A 6,000-nucleotide genomic window follows, 5' to 3' on the forward strand; every position below is an offset into this window, starting at 1 on the left:
TGCGAGTAAGCCATCATTTTTTTTCCCATCCTCACGGACCCCAGTTACCGTTTTTGCGAGCAGTGGCACTCGCTTCATCACAGAGAGAATTATATAAGCAATACAATTTATAAATAACTAAATAAACATTAACAAAACAAACAAACAAAATAAATAAAATGAAACATTAACAAGCAAAACCTAGTTTAAAAAAATATGTCTTGAAATGAACTTCAAGGTGCTCTAAGCTTGTTGTGGCTTTTTTCTCATTAAACAAAAGTAGTATTAACATAAACCATGTGTCAAAAAAGGTGTTTTATGACTTTGATTTATGGTTCTGAGGTTCCCCTGTCTCTGATTTATGATGGGTCGCTGACAGGCTCCGGTATGTCTAGGCTGCGCGACGCCATGTGACATCCTCCTGCGGTGACATCCTGGCCGTAGGTGTAAAAGAAAGGTGTCTGTCCCTTGGTCTTCCGGGTTTATTGGCCGTCTACCTGCGCGAGATAGGTGTTGTGTCGTTGTGTATTCTGTCTGCTGGGGAGGCCCGCGTTCACACTTCGCCGTGGTTATGTATAAATGTGTGTTGAACGCGAGCACAGTCACTGAAGCGTACTAGTGTGTCGTGTCTCGTGTCAAGCATCACCGCTGTTTATTCTCAAACTATTTTCCAAGCCATATTGTGTTGTTGGAATCGTGAGTGGAAGAAGATGGAATCCTGTTCTAACAGTGAGTGTTTTTTATTATTTAGCAACATTGTTAAGAAACATTATTTTTGTTTACGAGCGTCGCTGTTCTATTGCTTACTTAAGGCTTTATCTGCACACTTCAGATGGTGACAGCTTGAGTCTCTTCGATCTAGTAGATGAGCTTAACTTCCTGAATCAAGCGAGTGGTACGTATAATTATGTTTAAATGTTGCATACGTTGTGTGTGTGTGTGTGTGTGTTTGTGCGCGTGTGTGTGACGGATGATGTTTTGTTTTGTTTTCGCCAGGAGGCGTGGCTAGACCTAGCACAGCTGTTGCTGCGCACAACGCTGTTGCCTCTTCACGAGCGATCACGGAAGCACTTGTGCCAGGTATTGTTAAATGTTGTTACACCAGTGTTTAAACAGTGTCGTGGCTGTGTGAAAAATATCTTATCTTCTCGGGTTTTTTTTGTTTTTACCAGGGCCGAAACGCGTGACTATCAAGGCGTTAGTACATGCTCCCCCGCGATGCCGCGAGTCTGCTAACGTTGACGTTATTCCCCTGGGTAAGTGCATTGTCATTTGGGTTTATCAAACAATGTTATGCTGCTATGGTTTGTTGATTTTGTTTTAAAACTTTAACACATGTATTTACAGATGGTTTATCAAACGTTGTGAGCAATGTCGGTGTGTCTGAATGTGTGAATAAACCGGATAAGAAAGCGAAAAATAAGTTGAAACGTAAAGCTGCTGTGGTGTCCCATGCGGACGCAAAAGCTTCTGCTGATGGGTCATCGAGAGACGTACCACAGACATCTGTCCCAAAAAAGCCGAGACGATCAGCTGATAAAAGTAAGTAATGAACAAAAGCTGATGGATTGTTTTCTGTTCACACTAAATCAGAAAGATAAATATTGTTTATTTGAATGTGATAGTGAGAGGTCGAATGTGTTTGTGGATGTATAATGTGCCAATACGCTAGTTTAGAACTGTTGTTATCATACATTACACCATTGGAGAACTGTGTGTAAAAAAGTGTAGACATGATGATTTTAGGCTGCTGTGCCATTCCATATTAGCATGGTCTTGTTTGATTGTTTGTTTATATATATATATATATATATATAAGAGAGAGAGAGAGAGAGAGAGAGAGAGAGAGAGAGAGAGAGAGAGAGAGAGAGAGAGAGAGAGAGAGAGAGAATTTGACAATACGTATTGTTTTTTAATGTTACATTAGTACCAGACTGATTTTTATTTTATTTTTAGTCTTAGAAAATATAGTTAATATTAATATTACTGTTATCATTATAATATTAACACATTTGTACTAACTTTTTTTTTTTTTTTGCACCCTTTTCTACTTCTTAACAGAGGTGGTCGTAGTTCCCGATATAAATGATGTTCAGAGCTGGAGTGAGGGTCTGATACAATCGTGGGACGGCTGTGTATTTACAAACGACCCTAAAGAAACACCGCAGTCTGTTCCAACCAGCGAACGGGTCGTGGTCGTGGAGGAATCCGACCCTGAACAGTTGCCTTCAAATCAGGAGGCTTACAAACAGGAATCACAACCCTTTATAGACAATCAGCACATAGCCAGACTGATACAGGACTCTGTCAAGACCGCATTGAATGCCTTCGAGGTACGTTTTGACAAACGCCTTAATGCCATTGAGAGACGTTTAGATGCTTATGAGTCAACACAACAACAACAGGGAATTTGGCTTAAACAATGCATAGCAGCGCAACGGTTGCATAGTGGTACTGTTCAAAAAGTAGCCAGAGAACAATGCCTGACTACAGAATTGTTAAAGCAACTGGTGCTTATGCTTAAAAAGAAACTTGGGTGAGTTGACAACATTTTATATATATATTTTGCATACTGTGTTTTTTTTGTTTTGTTTTTTTCTTCAACATTTGTCACAGTATTTCATTCTATCTTTTTTTACTGTATGGACACAGGGTTTATTATCCATAGTTTTTAACGTGTTGCTACATGTGATTTAAATAAATAAAATAAAAAAAGATCTGGTTTAAAAATGCCTAAACGTTGTCGGGAGCCAGATGGTTTTGATCAGGGTCCGGTAGCTAGGTTTAGACGAAACGATGGTAGCGTGGTGCCCCTCGAACAGTGCAGTAACACAGAAACATTGCTCTATTTAATACAGACTGTGGAGGATATGAATAGGTCTGAGTCTTCAACTGATACGTTGGTAGAATTATTAAACATCGTGAGATCAATGTCCGATGAGGATCCTGACCCAAATAATGATTTTGAACATGTTGTAAATACCCAACAAGCAGGAGAGGTGTTAGAACCTCGTCCAGAACCAAATTCTGCATTTGATCATCTTGTGTCTTTTCACCAGTCAGGCGAGGGCCCAGGTACACAGACACATCGCACACTCAACCCTGAAGCGCCCAATATGGGTCTCACAGATAGAGATATAGAATCACTTGTAACAGTAGGTGGTGATGTTAGTGGGTACACGGTACTGCCACGAGCACGGTTCAATGGTCTGGAAGTCCACAGGCTTATAAATTTGCGAGAGATATCTTCGACAGATTTAGCAGCCTACACAGTGTTTTTACATGACACACTTTCTGAAATTGTGGAGTTTTCCAAACTGTTAGGCGGAGACGGATGTTTAATCAGCATCACGTTGAGGGGATCGAGTTTGACATCAGATGTTAGTACACTTTTGACGGGTAGCAATGGTTATAGTGTAGATCTATTTATAAACGACCTTGAAAAAATAATGCAGAGCAACTCTGACGTACAGTTTGATGAGAGATTGAATTTAAGACTGTCGATAGCGAGAAGTAAACACGGCGGTGTTTATCGAAAGATCCGTGATCTTGCCCACAATGAAGTGATTACCAAAAACAGACTTAATCTGTTCTGTCCCACGAACATTTCAAACAATCTTTGTTTTGCAATCTGTCTGGCACATTTCCTAAATCCACAGAAACCACACGTAGAGCTTGAGTCTGTAGCATCTTCAATACAGAAGTCAGCTGGCTATGGTGATCAATACAAGATAGCGTTTAATGACATCAGACGGTTTGAACAGATGCTGAGCGTTAAAATAGTTGTCTTCTATCGGTCTGATACGGGTGTTTTGGAGAAGTATACAAACACAGACGATCCGCATCCTAAAACAGTATTTTTGTACCTGCATGACAATCATTATTTTATGATTAAAAATCTACATGCATTTATTGGCACCCCATACGTGTGTGAGTTCTGCCACCGAGGATTCACCTGTAGGAGAGATCACAGATGTCGGTACATCTGCGATGTCTGTAATGACCCGGAATGTCATAAACACCCCAAAAAGCCAAAACATTGCGGCGACTGCCTGCGCTACTGTAAGTCTGACTATTGTTTCGAGATGCATAAAAAACCACCTCGGGGTATGCAATACGCGCAGTGCGACGTGACTAAATATTGCGGTAAATGTAATAGACGTTATCATGTCAGCGGTACTAAACCCAAACCCCATAAATGCCCTGCAGATCGTTGTGTGCACTGTGGTGAGAGTTTGGTCACCGATGGTATGCATCAGTGTTTTATCCAACCAGTTAAGCCGGAGATGCCGAACGATCGTTACATTTTCTACGATTTTGAGACCCGTTATGAAAATGGTAAACACGTTGCCAATTTTGTATGTGCTATCACGTTTAATGGCGAGGAATTCGTGGCTGAAGGGACCGATTGTGTGGATCGTCTCGTTAAAAAATTCAGACAACCACGTTACCTTAATTACACATGGCTAGCCCACAATGCAGCAGGTTTTGACAATTTCATAATTTTGGAATTCTTTACTAAGATGGGGATTGCTCCTAAAATCACAATGCAAGGTTGCAGGCTAATCTTAATGTATGACACAGCTTTCAAGCAACGTTTTATTGATACATATTCCTTCATACCCATGCGTCTGGCCAAGACACCCGTTGCATTTAATCTGACTAATGCAGAGAAGGGGTATTTTCCGCACCACTTTAACCGCGTTGAAAATGACAACTACATAGGCCCGTACCCTGACAAGAAATTTTACGGGTATGCAACAATGTCGAACCAAGACAGGGCTGCGTTTGATGATTGGTACAATACCATATCTGACAAAGTGTTCGATTTTAAAAAAGAACTCGCGCTTTATGGTAAAAACGATGTCGTTTTGCTGAGGGAGGCATGCATGAAGTACCGCGACGAATTCATTTTGTGTACAGGCCTTGATCCATTTAATTACACCACTTTGGCAGCAACATGTATGGCCACATATAAAACACACTACATCCCAAAAGACACAATAGCTCTGACACGTAACAATGCGTACACCAACCAGAACAAAACATATTCGAACATTTCAATTGAATGGCTCGAATTCATCCGAAAATCACGGGGCATAGAAATTCAACATGCTTTAAACACCGGTGAGGCGTCATTTGGGAAATACTATGTGGATGGTTTCCACGACGATGGCTACGTGAAAAAAGCATTCGAATTTCTCGGGTGTTTCTTTCATGGTTGTGAACAATGTTATAACCCCAACGACCTAAACCCTTTATCAAAAGTGCCTTATGGCGTTTTGAGAAGACAATGCGACGACAAGATTGAAATTTTGGAGCGTGCGTACGGTCTTCAGGTCGAGGTGATTTGGGAATGTGCATGGATGCGCGCTAAACAGAGTGATGTTGCAGTTATGGATTTCATGTCCACTTACAAACACACTGAAAGATTGAAACCCCGTGAAGCTCTATTCGACGGCCGAACGAACTCATTAAAACTGTATCACAAAGTTGCGGAGGGCGAGCGGATTAGGTATGTTGACTTTACATCACTATATCCCTACTGTCAGGCTCGAAAATGTTACCCAATTGGGCATCCGGAAATAATACACAAGGATTTTCAAAAACTTGAAGATTATTACGGACTCGTCAAGGCAACAGTCCTTCCGCCACGGAAGTTGCTTCACCCCGTACTGCCTTATAGGACCGGGGGTAAGTTAATGTTCCCTCTTTGCCGCACGTGTGCTGAACAGCAGAACCAGACACACCCGTGTGTGCATACTAATGAGGAAAGATCAATTCATGGGTGCTGGGTTAGCATTGAACTGTTAAAAGCCGTTGAGAAGGGTTATGTAGTGACAAAAATCGATGAGGTCTGGCATTTTCCCCAACGCTCTGAAACATTGTTTTGTGATTATGTTAAAACATTTTTACAGTTCAAACAGGAAAGTTCAGGTTTTCCAAAAGACGTTGTGACCGACGCCGACAAAGAATCGTATGTTAGAGATTACTTTGAGAAAGAAGGGATTAAACTGAATC

This window comes from Rhinichthys klamathensis, unplaced genomic scaffold (genome assembly GCF_029890125.1).
Source record: "Rhinichthys klamathensis goyatoka isolate OS25496 unplaced genomic scaffold, OSU_Roscu_1.1 h1tg000018l_1, whole genome shotgun sequence".
NCBI classification, from domain to species: Eukaryota; Metazoa; Chordata; class Actinopteri; order Cypriniformes; family Leuciscidae; genus Rhinichthys; species Rhinichthys klamathensis.